The following is a 15,535-nucleotide window of genomic DNA, read 5'->3' on the forward strand; positions in this document are numbered from 1 at the left end:
CCCATCTTTCAGCTCTATTCACTCTAGGCATACCCCATTCTCAGACAGGATCTCCCTTAGTGGTCTCAAGACAGCTGTGGAACCAGTGTGTTGAACAATCTGAACTACGTGAGGTACAAACATGGAAACTTTTCGTGTTTTCTCCAATTATCATTTTTTTACTGTGCTCTGATGATCTCCTTTTCCCTTTCCTTGATGATGGCTCCAATAGATCTCAAAGATTTCTGGTCACTTTTCGGCATGAAAAAGTCCAGACTAGTCTGGTCCAGTTTAAAATTTCAGTCTCTGATCCAATTTAATGTCCTTCCATGTCCTTAGCTCACGCTGACCTGTGTGGCCTGAGGAAGCTGTCCCGGGGACAGCCTGTGGTCTGTTTTTAATCCTTCCTAGCCTTTCCCTGTCCCTCCTGGGCCCCCTTCTCCTCCCAGGGTTGGAGCCATCTAACAGAAGTCCCATTCCTACACAACGGAGGCTTCTCTCAGCACCTCCCATGGCGCTGGCACGGGGCCCTGCAGGACTTATCCAGAGGGCTCACGGCTTCTGGGCATTGGGATCTCCTGGGCAGTCAGCCCCCTGGAGCAGGTTACTGGCAAGATGGCTCACTCTGAGCCTCCATGCCTCCTTCAGTGTCCATGTGACCCAGGGGAGACACACACCTTGGCCACACCAACAGTGGCTGCCCCCTCTGCCCTGACATCTCTCTCCAGTTAACTTTTCCTCTGCTCAAATAGGCAGGGAGGGCAAATGAGCAATTCTGCCGTATCCACAGGTGAACGAAATGGAGAATGAAATGCCAGACTCAGCCAGCTGCCCCCAAACTCTATGGGTGTTCTATCCTAGACCCATCCCTTGGCTCGGACCCCGGCAACACTCCTCTCTAAGCTGATGATTCCTTGTTCCGACGAGTGTTCCTTCAAGTCCTCGAATCCTTGGATAGGCTGATGGGAGGGTAGTGCGGAGCCAGCTCAGGTGCGATGTGAAGCAGCGAGAGTCTCTTTCTTTGAAGTCCCAGCGAAAGGCTCACAGCATCTCACTGGTAGCGATTGGGCCACACGCTCAGCCCTCCACCAATCACAGGGACTGAGGAGATTATGATGCTCTGATTGACTTAGACCTGGGTCACTTGCCTCATCCCTGGAGTTGGTGCCTGGGAGCAGCCTCCCAGGAACCACTGAGACCTCAGATGGGGGAGAGGGAGGTCCCCAAACCCCTGTTCCTGGGAGTGGGGGGAGAATAGCTGCTGGGTGACCAGAAAACGGTGTGTCCACCCAGGTACCCAGAATCCATGGTCCCCAGATCAGAAGCTCCCACTTTCAAATTTCTGCAATCACACACACCTTTCCGCTGAACTTTCAAAACCCAGATTTCCTGAGCCGTGGGAATGGAAGTCCAATAGCACGCCACGCTGCTTGCACTCTTGGGCTTCTCAACCGTGAGCATGGCCTGCTCTTATGTCCTTCTCATAACAGTGTGGCCACTTCATGCCACATGTCCTGTGATTTCCACAGAGCCAGTCAATGCTTCCTTATTGGTTAGAGTGAAGTCCCGCTTGGCGGTTGGCCTCGCTGCCTCCTTTATCAGTCAGGATGTGAAACTGTCAGCAGTGAAAGTCACTAATTCAGCAGAACTCAACTTCTGGCACGCATAAGGACACTTGGAGGTCTTCCCTCACTACTGAAGATGCTCTTGGTACATGTTTTACAATTCACACATTCTGTCCAGTAATAGTCCGTGTCCTGCCACCTGTTTTGACCCAAGTGGCCTTGATGTCTTTCTCATTTCGGTGTACATATTTCTGTTTCCAGTTATAATATGGTTATAACCCACTTTATAATTCCTGCTGCTTTGTTCTAAGGCCATATGTGTTTCCTTCCAAATCATCTGGCTTTCCTCTCAATCCACCACCAAAATTCAGCTTAAAACTTTCCCTCTCAAGTCACCCAATCACTTGCCCCATGTTTCCTTTGCCCCATGTTTCCTTAGTCCTATCGAAGGGGCACTACCTTCACTAAATTCAAGCATTGAGGAGCAGGGAGCGGTTTGTATGTGTACTACTCGTAAAATTGAGAAAGCACACCAATTATTTAATAAGACCTTTGTAACGTAGATGCTTCATTGTGTTCTCCAATATCTAATTTTGAAAAGGATCGGAAGGAAAAAAAAAACCCAGCCTCTTTCCATATAAATTGTGTTTGCTATAGCTTCAGCACTTTATGTGGGAATTATTGACTTTTGATCTGGCCAAACCATTCTCTCTTCTTCTCTTTGGTGCCGGACTGTGCCAGCCGAAATTTATGACCCATTTTCCTTCTGTTTAATTGTTGTTATAAATCTGCTGTGCAGAACCCAGTTGTAAATTTATCACAGATTGGGCTAGATTGATATACAGCCTCTCTTTAGGATAATTTGAACACAGTTATGCCTTAGAAGGAAGGCCAGATTCTTAAAACTTCTCTTGAAGAGCTGCTTTGTAACCATTATAAATATCTAATTAAAATACAACTTACTCTTTCTTTTTCTCTTAAGGATAAAAGCATTCCATGCTGGGTATTTCAACTGATTAGCTCATGCTGCTAATGTGAGCAAGGTTGAGGATTTGTTCCTTGAAGCAGCCAGAGGATCTCAAAGGGGAAAAAAAAGCACATTTTGTGGCCACACACACACACGCCATTTTGCTCCCAACTGGCTGTTTCATAAATATACATCCTTTGTCACAAGAGGAAGGTTGGGTGGAAAAAATGTGTGTAGCTTCACACAAATTCGTCCTCGTTATGGAAAAAAAAAAAAAAAAAAAAAGTCTCCCAGTTTGGATCGTACCCAGGATGAATCTTCAGGGTCGTCCTCACACCAGGAGTAGGGCATAGTTGATTTTAAGATTCAGGGGAAAAACTGGAAATGGGTTTTCCCCCACTGGACAGGTTCCCTCCCCTTTTGCCCAGGTCTGCTCGAGTCCTGCTGTCCAACATTTTAGGAGGAATATGCTCAGGGGTCCTCGCCGACACGCTCACCCGGCCCCGTGGGGCTTAGAGGTGCATCTGAGCCCTTTCCTGCAGATCCCATAACAGCACAACAGGACACAAAGCTGAGATGTACAAGGCAAGAGGCAGGAACTCAGAACAACTTACAGCCCTAAAGTCATACCAAAGAATCAAAGATAAGAGCAGGGACACCGGCACGGTGAGATTGGCAGCAACAGACCACTAGACTTCCACGGCGGGGCCTGAGATTCTGCGTTTCCAACAACCGCCCAGGTGGTACCAACACTTCAGTCCATGGTCGACGCGCTGTGAGCAGCCAGCTTCCAAACCCTCAGGCCTGCCTCTCCCCGAGTTGTGCTCTATGTGGCAAGCACTTATTCCTAATGCCAAAGCACTGATCCTCCATGACCATTTACATCTTGTTAATAAATTATGAATTTTTTTCAAAACGATCCCGAAAAGAATGATGCCACTCTCACTTTACTGAGAGGGAAAGTGAGGCGAGGGTCACCCAATCTTGGGTATATCTCTAGAGGCGTACTGCCTATAATCCTGAACTTATCTTGCTTCTCCAGGGTGGGAGGCTAGGGGGAGCTTTTGAGTTGATCTGAAGTCATCTTCAAGGCAGATGAAGATGATAACCAGAGCCTTCTCTCACGATGCACATGTACACTGGAGACCTGCCACATCCAACAGGTACCCACCAGGCTGGACCTTTTAGGCAGGGAGCTCCTCCTAGACCAAAAGCTCCCCTAATGAGCCCTTAGTGTACATGGTAGCTTTAAGAGTCCCCAAATGAGGGTCCATGCAGAGATTACTGTGGTCAAAGAGGACTTCTTTGATGCTATTCCCCTGGGGGCCTGGAGCAAGATGTGGACTATTCTCACTGCAGGTGGAATGTGTCCAACTTGCCCACTCCCTGTCCTTCATTCTAGAAGAGTCTGACCTAGAAAATGAGCCTCTCTCACCCTTTCCTGGCATTCCTATAGCTAATATTAGAGCACAGAAGTCTTGACAGCCTATAAGCGGGGCCTCTCTGGGTGTGTTCTAGAACTCCATCCTAGAAGTCATAATTTGTGGCTACTGCTATGAAAATACCAGTTCCTGGAAAGAAGACAACTCAAGAAAACTCAAGAGTCCCTGAAGCAGGGTGACCCATCACCCTGGATCAGGTGGCAGCCCCAGTTTTTCACTGCCCATGTGATTGTTAAGTACACGCACTGATCTTCATGATCCAGGTCACCTGCCCATTTTTTCCCTTGGGGACACCTGCAGGAAGGCAGGGACCATGTGTGCTGTGAATGAGTGCTGCTCAGGGCCAAGACCTTCCTGTGCCACCACCTGGGGCTCCAAACTCTTCCCCATGGCCTGGAGACGTCCACACCCCATGCCCACACACCCACCAAGGAAACTCACCCTCCCTGGCCTTGACCCCCTCCCATGGGTTTCAACAGTGACAGCCACATCCTTAGACCTCACACCATCCAGGAACTCTGAGAAGCCCTGCTGCCTCTTCCTCTCTTTCCTCTCCTTCTCGTCCTGCTCCTTTTCTGTCTCCTCTCCTCTCTCTCCAAAGTTCACCACACTCTTTAGTCTCCTTGCCCTTGTTCTGGCTCTAGTCCCCGAATCAGAGTGACACAGAAGTTTCCTGGTTCCACCTCCTGACCCACTGCCCACGTGGGAGCCCCTGGCAACCCAGAAGCCTGTAGTTTTGTACCAAGATGTCCCGAATGGGGGCAGTGGGGGCAATCAAGCGAGAGGCAGGTTGAAAAGCAGGAAGGACTTACAGATGTTTTTCCTGTGCTTCCCAGATCAGCACTTCAGCACTTTGAATTTTTAGCAATTAATGCTCCAAGCTGCCCCCACCTCGCGAGTCCCCGCAGAGAAGTTCTGTCTCAGCAGAGGGAGAGGTGACCCACAAGGAGTGGTTCCTTGGGGAACAGGCCACACCAATCAGCATATATTTGGTGCCTTTCATGTCGCAACTCAGAGTATTTTATATTCAATATCTGAGCCTCTAGAGGGCCAGGCTTTGTGAAGCAAATAAGCTGGTGGGGTCAGTGCACATCAATCCAGAAAAGCAAGAATTAAAAATAAACTGGGGAAAGTGGGCTCTACAGGTGAAGCTCGGAGTTCTGTGGGTCCTCTTGGCACTGAGGTAGATTCTCAACTGAATGGCTTATTTATTTAACTACTGCTCTCATTCTGGGCCCTTAAAACATCACAGGTATGGGTTGTATTCCCAACCATTAGCTTTTGGAAGGAAGGAAGGAAGGAAGGAAGGAAGGAAGGAAGGAAGGAAGGAAGGAAGGAACATATGCATTTTTTTTTTTTTAACTCCACTTAACTCCAGTGACCAAAGCTGCTTTCACCCCAGTGGAGCAGGACCTCAGAATGGTCTCAGCTGGCACAAATTTAAAGACTCCCATTCGTTTTTCCATTCATCCATCACTAGGCTTAAAATTTCACCACTTAGAGATCCTTCCTTTGTTTCACCACAGTATCCTTTATTAAAATGCCACTTACTCCTGGGAGGGGCAATATAATGAAGTCCCTGCTAGGATATGAGCCCTGCGAGAGCAAGGACGCGGCTGCCTGGCACACTGCTACATCCCAGGGCCTCCAGCAGTGCCTGGCACATAGTAGGCTCGTGATGAATAGGTGTTGGATGAATGAGCGAATGAACAAATGTTCGCTTGCCCCTTCTTTTCTAACTGCAGATAAACTGAAAGCAAATTTGAGTTGGGGAGATGTAGGAAGGCGCACAGGAGAAAACAAGGTTACTGCACCCTGGGAGGAGGAGATGGGAGTCAAAGAGACAAGGTCACGGCCAAGGGAGATGCAGGCAGATGAAGGCAGCACCCGGTGGTCTGTAGTCCTATAATTGTGCTGGGACCCAGAACCTGGCATGCCAAGGAACAGAGGGAACCTGGGCTCTCAGGGTCAGAGGGGATCTTCAGAGCCATCTAAGGCAGCCCCCCACCCAGGACAGATAACATGCCACTGCACTTGAATGCTTCCAGGAGCAAGGAAGTTGCTACCTTATCCTTACATTAAGCTGAAATTTGGTTAATTGCCCACCCGCTTGCCTACTTGTTCTACTTCTCTCAGTTCATGGTATTTGTCTAGTGGAGTCAGCAAGTCAGTAGCTTCCGCCTGGGGAGGCAGGGTGGGGGCTACTTCTATGCTCACTAATCGTCAGCGACTGGGGATCTCAGAGATGGAGAGAGGAAGGGAAATTGAGAAGTCAGTAGAGAACAGGGACCTTCCTAAAATGTTTGCCTATAGCCTAGACGTTCAATTTACTCTGTTTTCTGGCAAGTCTGTGTTGCCCCAGGACTGTAGGCAGCATTATCTTTTATTTTGGGTGTTTTGTGTGTGTTGCGTTTGTTTTTTGGTTTGGGGATTTTTTTGTTTTTAGCATTTTGTTTTACAGCTGAATATGGTATGTGTGAAAATAGCAACCACATGAGCTTGTTAGCCCAAGCATATGAATATTCCAGATCAGAAGGGATGTTTGACTCCCCTATGAATTGCAATGTGTAAGGTTTATAAAGTTAAGCACTTAGAATTCTGTCTTTAAAATTTAAATATTTAGATTGGGTCTCTAGGACACAAAAGGCAATGCCTGTTTCTCACTCGCTTAATTTGATTTTTTTTTTTCTTTTTGGTAGCACAAGTTGTTTTTCAAAGCCTCATTCCTTGAACGTTCCCTATAGGAGGAATGTAATTAAACTCCACTGGCCTCCCCCTGCTGGGACCAAACTGGGGCCAGAGCTGTAGCAAGCATAAAGCAGATACCCTGCGAAAAGAATCCTTATTATAAAGATGAGAAGAGAATCAACTTCCCTCTGGTTATGAACAAGAAGCTTTAGAAAGCCACCCAGGCTCTTTCTTGCAATGGGCTTAGACTCCAAGACATTTTAATTAGTAATTTAAGACTGGAAGGCAGAGGATAAACTTCTCACCTCCTTAGCTATAGGCAAGAACATCAACTCGATGAGAAACTGGTTCGAGTGGCTGAGGAGGAGGGAGGGCCGGGGGGAGGGTGTTTCTTGGAGAAGCACAAACTTCTCCATGGAAGTGGTATACCTAGGTATCCTGGCCTTGTCAGTCACGATTTAGGGGTCCCACTCCTTGAAGGCTGTCTTCCCTCTTGTTGGCAACAGGCACCGCCTCTCGCTGGTGCACCTGCTTGGTTGCAGAGTCAAGAAGCTCTCACTGAGGGGAGGGCTCCCAATCACATTCAGACCAAACCTAGACTCTTCTCTCATCAAGGAGGCACTGCCATCCAAGTGAGGGGACCCGAGACCTGGGTGCTATGGCCCTCGCCCTGCCAACGGCGCATGTGGAGGCCCTGAGCTGCCACTCACTGGCAGTGTGTCATGGAGGACTGGCATAATAATCTCTGTTCCTCAGTCTTCCTGTCTATAAAATGGGGCCAGCAACAGTATATAGCTTGTGAGGTTGTCTCAAGAATTAAGTGAATGAACCTAGGTACGATTCTGGGCACAGTGCCAGTGTATACGCTATTATCCCCCATTCCCCTTTCTGTGCCTCAGTTTCCTTCTCTGTGAAAGGAAGAGGTCGAACTAGACTTCTTCGCTGGAAGAGATGATGATGATGATGATTGAACGTTTATATGCCAGGCCCTAAACTAAGTTCTTTACATATAAAAGTTAACTCGACTCTCACAACTTTACGAAGCAGGAACTATCACCATCCCCATTTAATCGATGGGGATAGAGAGGCTGTATGAGTCAGGGATATCCAGAGGAGCCGAACCAATGGGGGGAAAGGGGAGGGGGCAGAGTAAGAGAGAGAGAGAGTTTTTAAGGAATGGACTCATTAGATTGTAGGGACTGGCAAGTCCAAACTCCACAGAGCAGGCCAGCAGTCTAGAAACTCAAGTCAGGATTCAATGCTGCAATCGTCAGACTGAGTTTATTCTTCTTCAGGAAACCTCAGTTTTTGCTCTCAAGGCCTTTCACTGATTGGATGAGGTTCATCCACATTATCAAAGGTAATCTCCTTTAAAGTCAACTGATTGTACATGTCAACCACATCTATAGAATACCTTCACAGCTACACCGAGGTCAGTGTTTGATTAAATAGCTGCGTTCTGTGGCCTACCCAAGTCCGCATGAAAGGCTAACCATCACAGAAGCATCGAGAAGATAATCTGTCAAGGGTTATAAACTAGCATCGGGGCCTAACTTGGATTAGAACTCGCACCTCCCCACCATGCAGTCTCCATTCTTTTCAGCATTGTCTCTCACGTTCAATGATTCTGAAGCTGCTCCTCAATGCCATGGTGTCCTGCCTGATGGCGTGGGTCAGTGATGGCTCCAGCGTTTCTATAAAGGGGGGCTTCTGGGCTGCCCCTGGGGTGGGGAGCTTGTAGCTGTGTCTGTCCCACACTTTCACGGCATTGAGAAAAATGCCAATTGTCCAAGCAGATGGGGGCACACACCATCATCCGTCACCTTCATCTGCACCATCGTGACCTGTCATCCTGGCTCTCTGCTCTACGGATAAGTTTTCCTAGAAGGTCTTGGCTTTGTGGTGGCTTTTCCCCCATCATTCTGGAACTTTTTCAAGGCCCGTTCTCTGAATATATCAGTTCTCTTTCTCTGTGGCCCACACAGCACAAGATGAAGAGTACGAGGCAGCTTCTTCATTGACCTGCCCCCCTGGGTGCCTACCCCACGCAGCAGGAATATTCCTGACACAAACATCATATCCCAGGGCTGCTTTCTCCCACCACACACCACTCTTGGTGCTTTTCTCATTTTTTTGTGACACTGGTCTTGTCTCATGTATTGTACACAGTCCTCCAGCCATCCCAGGCTTTCCCTTCGGGTCCCACGCCCCTGGAATTTCCCATCAGTTGCCTTTCATTGTGTTCTTTGCTCAAGAGCGTGAAATGTGCATCTGAGACATTTGTCCTGCAGCCGATTACCGACCTGGCCCTCTTCTGCCATTACCACGGCACTGTAGAAAGCGAGCTCTGTCCCGCCTCTCGCTGGCTCTCCACTGGACACCAGACTAGATGCTCTCCCGGCTGGCGCCAGCCGTTAACTGCTGCTGAATGCCACCTTCCTTGTCCTGAGACTATGAAGGTGCTGCCTGCTCTCTGTCTCACAAGGATGCTCCTCCTGCCCGACTCCTCCCTGATACGCAGCTGCTCCCCGCTAAGGCCTACAGAGTGCTCCCCAAATCCCCTGAGTCTCTGACTCAAGTGGACCAAGGCCTGGGGATAGAGGGCAGACCCCAGCCCACCTCTAGGCAGAATCTGAATTCAGGCAACTAGAGACCTCCCAGCACTTCCTTCTCCTATCCACTCGGCCACTGGGATTGAGGGCCACATGCAAATTAAGGCCCAAGAGCAGCCAGGGGTAGTCCCCGTCCTTGAGAACTTACTAGAAACCACAGATATTTGGGAGCCACCCCCAGTGATTCTGATGTAGCTGGCCCGCAGCAAGGCGGGGCATCATGCTTCTTGAAAAGTCTCTAAGCGATTCTACGGTACACCCCAGGCTGAAGAACTGGTGCCATATTCCCCTGAGGTGTATCTGCAAACTTAAACAGTGACCTTGGGTTGGATAATTAAGGACACGACTAACTTTACAAATAATCAGCATGATTACTGGAGTTGCTTTTTACTTTCGTAGAAGTCACTCATTTGGTCACCTGGAAATAGTGGGGCTTCTGCCACTGTGTTGTGGGGCAGATCCAGCCCACCCAGAGAGCTAAGCAGCAGAGACTCTGCCTGCCATGCCCACAAGGTGACTGCTCTGAACACTCAGCAGACCAGCCTCTGCGAAAGCACCTCTTAGATTACGACCCTTAGACCTGGAGGACCCCAAACCAGAGACCATCTGGCCTGCGCCCTTCACCCCCCTGACCCCCGCAGGAGCAGGAGGGGCTGTCGCTCCATCTTATGGACAAGACAACGGAGGCCTAGGGAGCTCCCTCAGGCCACGTGTCATCTCAGAATGAAGGGAATGTGTTTGTGGCCGCTCAGAGCGTGTCCCTCCCTCCCTCCCTCTCTCTCTCTCTCTCATCCTTTCACCTTTCTCCGAAAAGCTCATTTAATGATTCGCCAGCCTGGCTGCAAATCAGTGATTTGTAGACCTGAAACACACTAATGATGTGGTCACCACCATCATCATCCTAACAGTAAACATTTATGGACCACCGTAATTATTCACGATGATTTTATGTATGAAATAAATCTGACCTAACTCTGTAAAGAAATGGGCCCTATGAAGCAAGATGATTATGTCAATTAGAAATCACCTAGAAACACTGAACGGAAGTGTCTCAAGTTCTGCGACACACGTACCATCTGGCGGTTTTGTTTCTGGGCGTGATTCACTGAGTCACTTTGTACGATTTCAGGGGGCATGGTCTCTCTTCCTTAACTCAGTCTCTAACCTGCGGCCGGTAGTAACTCTCTCCTATTTACCTCAGCTGTGTTAAAGTTCTGCTACAGAAATATCCCATTTCCAATTTGTTTTTATCAAGGAGTGATCCTTTGGGATCAAGTATTCAATATCAAACAATATTGATAATAATTATGATGGGAATAATGGTAAGAACGGCTATTCATTGAACACGTGTTCTGTGCCCGACCCTGGGCCAAACAATTCTAACAACCAGTTCGCTATTTTTAAGTGCAGAAAATATTTCCTTAAAGATTAGGAAATTGAAACTCAGAGATTAAGTGAAGGGCTCAAGGTGCAAACAGAGCCTAGATGTGAACTCAGATCTACCAGCTCACGGTTCCTTGATGCTGTCTTGGGACTGACCACTAGGTCTGTAGTAGATTGTTCTAGGAGAGCAGATGGCTGTCTAAAACCACACGTTCGGACACATTTATGACCCTTACGTTAGCACTGTGATAGCCAGGGCTCTCTCAGGGTGTCAGAAAGTTCCCAGAGTCATTTTTCCTCCTCTCCTGGGTGGTCCCCTCCTTGTCTTCTGCCAGGATAAATGGCATTTGCTACTTAGATCTTTGGCTTTGAGGAACTAAGAAACCCTAATAAATCAAGATGTGTCACTCTCAACCATAGCAAATTAATTAATTTACTTCAACAACCAATAAACAGATCAAACAACATAAAAATCTACGGCAAAAGAAAGAAAGAAAAAAAACCTAAGCCAAGAAGTATATAGTTTCTTTTTACTTAACGTTTGAAAAATTTACATTCTCCTCATCTGCCCTTGGGTGTCTTAAAAGGAAATTCTATCAATATTTCCACGTAAAAAAAATTTTTTTTCTACATAAAATCCACATCAGAATCCCTCTAGTCATTGTGTTTCTTGGGTTTCAGACAGACAGTTTCTTCCTTGGGAATAATTCAGATGTCAAACCTGTCATTTATCATTGTATCTAGTAGCATTTTTCTCCCTGACCCTCAAAATTTAACTTAAAGCCCACTTAATAAGGTCTGTGGGTATCCTGACAAATACCCTTCTCAGGCTCTGTGAGATTTCTGGTGAGACAGGCCACAATCCAGCAAAACAAATCCTGTCCATTGCTGGCATCTAAACACTATCCCATTAAATGTCCACACTTGATTTTCTTTCCTACAACTGGAGGAAGGGATGAAAATACCGCCTATGCCTCCAACCCTGATTTCCTCTATCAAACTTGAAAGCGTTTGGAGCTGCAACACACATTTTTTTCTGATTAGTTCATTCACTTCCGTGTGAGTTAGGTGAAGTTTGGTCCATCAGTTTAATCCATCCCTGCCAGTGCTCCATCTTGGATAGTCATTTCCAGAAAGGAGCACCTCCTAGTTGTCCAAGTCGAATCATTAGAGACTTCTGCCTTCTCAGCTGGGAAAGCCAGTGACCAAGAAAGCAACAAACTTTCCCCTAGGGATTTGTCTTCCTTAGCCATTTTCAGAAAGTCTGAAGTCAGCAACCTTAGAAGAAAAATAATTTCATATCCCCTCCTCCCCCTGCTCTCCCTCCTTCCCTGTGTCCTTCCCTGTGTCCTTAGGCAGGGTGACATGCTTCTGCTTGCTGACCCCTAGACAAGCTCGGCTGTTGGCCCTGTGACTACACCTGTCTGTTGTCACATCCGGGCACATGATAGGTGCTCAGTGCTTAGGTGAATGAATGAATAAGTGAATGAATGAAAGCTAAAGTTGAAAGAAACTTAGAGACCATTCAATTGAATCCCTTTATTCTACAGGTGAGGAAACTGAGGCAGGGGGCTTTGGGAGACCACCCGAGATCACGAGGTTTTGGTGTGGTTTCCTGACTCCAGGCCTATGCCTGTCACCTGTGCCTGACTCCGAGCTTAGCCTGTGTGCCCTTGACCCTACGTTGTGTCTTTGGAGCAGGGAAAGTCTGCAGCTGTGGTCAGAGAGCGAGTGCCATACAGCCCCCAGCACGAAAGACTGTGTTTTCTCTTCTGGATGAACAAAGAGTCTCTTCTTCACTGTACAGGCCTCACCTGCCTTCCTCCCGGTAATTCCTGCTGCCAACAGCCTGTCGTCTAAGCCCAGCCTGGCATTCTTCAAAGATTCCTCAAGGCCATCTGCTCCCTGTCCTCTAAGCTTCGGCTCTGGGGATGTAATGTGCCCTTAGCAAGACGTCAAGACATTACCCCTCCCACCCTTCCAGAACAGACACCGGCATTTCTTCCACAGACAGTATTCCACAATTAAAAAAAAAAATTATAAAAGCTAAAAAAAAAATACTGGTGGCATACCAGTAGCCTCCAAGTGGGTGACAGTCATCAGTGAAAAACTTAAGCAAATCAGTCTGAATATAAGACATTATCTATTACACTCTGAACGTTAAATTAGTCAACTGGTGGGCATTTCTATAGCTTCGCTACAGACAGGGAACAGCAGAAATTGCTTTCTTCCCTTTGGGTTTAATCACCAAGAAATGTGAGGGCACAGAGATTAAAAACCAAATAATCTCCCTTCCTGCTTGTCCAGCCAGGCTAACCTTCATGCTGCACAGTGTTTACTGGTGGGAAACTGCCAACTTCTAGATGAAAGACAGGGGTGGGCAGGGGGGGTTCTCTCCTGTTATTTCCCTGCCAACCTGCATTCCTTCGGGAAAGAGTGAAAATGGAGGGAAAGCGGCCCCTGGTCACTCACTGGGGTTGTTCTCATGGATGTAGACAGACCATAAGTAATTCAGTGAGTCCACTCACAAAGACTCCGCTTGTCTGTGGCTGCAGCATTCAGGCAAGCCAAAGGCAACCAGCACCACCAAAATGCAGCACAAAACTCTTATCAGAAGATACCATTTTTTTCTAAATGTCATATATACAATTTTTATTGGAGCGTGATGACAGATAGTGAATAACTTAACATAAATTTGCATAATATAATACAGCTGTTAATTTATGATCATATTAAAGCACAAAGTTTTGTAGTTTGGGCACTTAAAAGTCGTAATCTTTGGAAACTTTCCCTCCTGTTTGCTCTTTATTTATTACTTATTTAGGGTTGCCAGATAAAACACAGGTGGCTAGTTAAATGTAGGTATTTCTGGAAAAAAAATTACAAAAAAGGAGTGCGCTTGGGTAGCTCAGTCGGTTGAGTGTCTGATTTCAGCTCACGTCACGATCTCACAGTTCATGGGTTCAAGCCCCGCGTTGGGCTCTGTGCTGACAGCTCAGAACCTTGAATTCTGTGTCTTCTGCTCTCTCTCTGCCCCTTCCCTGCTCATGCCGTGTCCCTCCCTCTCAAAAACAAACAAACATTAAAAAAAATTAATTTCTGATAAACACAGAATCATTTTGTAGTGTAAGTATGTCTCGTGCAATATTTGGGACATGGTTATACTAAAAAATGATTCATTGCATAGCTGAAATTCACAGTTTGCTGAAGCCTTCTATTTTTATTTGATAAATCTGGCAACTCTATTCTGACTTCATAAATACCCTATCCCCTACTGGCTCTATGGTCACAGTGGGGGGAGCAGGTATTGCCTATGGTAGGGCTCTTGGGATCGCTACGCAGAGTCAGAGGGATCAGATCACAGAGGTACAAATGCAAAGGGAGAAACTAAGCTAGGCAACATACCTGAGTTTTCCTGGGGCAGCCCTGGGAGTGTTAGGGCGATGGTTTTCAAACTTGTCGACCACAACATATCATAAGAAATATATTTATAAGTCAACCGAGTACAGACATACCCATGTAATTAAACAAATGTTTTATGAAACAATATGTAGTCTTCTAGGTGTGATATACTCTATGTTCTATTCCATTCTATTTCCTTTTTTAAAATGCTGCTCTTAATCCCCTAAATTGAATTCACAATTCCCTAAAGGTTCATAGCCCACATTCTGAAAAACACTGGGTTAGAGGGTTATAACTCAGGAAAGTGAATAAGGAGCTTTTTTTTTTTTTAAATCCACTCTACAAATGAGGAAATGTGTCAGATCAGTTAAGAGACTTTCCTAGTCCATTTCACTAATTTGTGGCTAAACTAGGAATGAAATTTAGGTCTCTCAGCTCCCAAGCCTGTGTTTCTGGTTTCATTCTACCATACTTTTTAGTGTCCATTTTCCCTATCTCCAACTTATAACACACATTCTAGGATCCACTTTTTTGTTTTATTTTACCTAATTACACTATTCCTAAACCACTTTGTTATTACTTCAGATTCTTCTAAAATTCCCAAGATTTATATCATTGCTGATCTAAAGTGATTATATCATTGCTTATGACATCCACTTGACTTCTAAAAACATTCAAACTAATTCATCTTGGCGCTTACCCTTTGATCCGCAGCATCTTACTTCCCCTCTGCGCCCAACCTTGTCTCACTATTTTGGTGCCTCAGGAGATCTTTACACTTCCATGTACTCTCCCCTGGAGACAGGCACTGCCAGAGATGTAAGAAAAACATAAGAATAGTAACTATTACTTGTTACCATTTGTTCCCTCTAATAGTCCCTTTCGGAGTTGAGAAAACATAGGTTCAGAGAGGCTAAGTGTGTTTCTCAGGGTCACACAGCAAACACAGACTTGAAGAGCTCAAGTCTTTTTGCTCTAACTCCTATGCTCTGCCATCAGCACATGGAAGTGTGCTGAGCTGAGATGTCCGCAAACATCTGGCAGGAATACTTCCGGCAGGAATACACCGGCAGGAAAAAAAAAGACATCAATCCAAGAGATATCCATGGAGGCTGTATATTTTCTCACATACTAAGTCTAGATTTTCAAACCACATTCAGGACTTTCTGGAATCTTACAATCATTCAGTTTACTATCCTCTAGATCTTCTCTGTGACCATCCACTCCACGTGTACTTTTTTCCTAGCTGTGATGACAAAGTCCAAAGCAACGCGTGGTCCCCAGAGCGCCTTTCCCGTGTCTCCTATCGTGGCCCTAAAAGAGTACATCCTGGCTTGCAGAATCCAAATGCAGAGCTCCTTCTGGTGCTAGCTCAGCAGTCAGTCCGTTTACACGGAGAAGTTAACTTGGCACTCTCCCTCCACCCCGCAGAATAATCTTGCCTTTGGCTTCCTCATGGCTGAGCACAGGGAGCCACAACCCACCTTCCTCGGGGAT

At 46.6% G+C, this 15,535-nt stretch overlaps 1 protein-coding gene and 1 long non-coding RNA gene across 3 annotated transcripts in view; one reads left to right on the forward strand and one right to left on the reverse strand.

The window, feature by feature from the left end:
* LOC109269097 (uncharacterized) overlaps nucleotides 1–15,535 on the reverse strand; it is a 158,982-nt gene that overhangs the window by 119,073 nt on the left and 24,374 nt on the right. For both annotated transcript variants that reach the window (XR_008420440.1, XR_002080943.2), the window contains exon 3: nucleotides 14,739–14,846. This is a non-coding gene — a long non-coding RNA (uncharacterized LOC109269097). The remainder of the gene's footprint in view (nucleotides 1–14,738; nucleotides 14,847–15,535) is intronic.
* TBXAS1 (thromboxane A synthase 1) overlaps nucleotides 1–15,535 on the forward strand; it is a 154,615-nt gene that overhangs the window by 109,618 nt on the left and 29,462 nt on the right. The window lies entirely within an intron of this gene.

The sequence above is a fragment of the Panthera pardus genome, unplaced genomic scaffold (genome assembly GCF_024362965.1).
Source record: "Panthera pardus isolate Hobbes unplaced genomic scaffold, ASM2436296v1 HiC_scaffold_8, whole genome shotgun sequence".
NCBI lineage: Eukaryota > Metazoa > Chordata > Mammalia > Carnivora > Felidae > Panthera > Panthera pardus.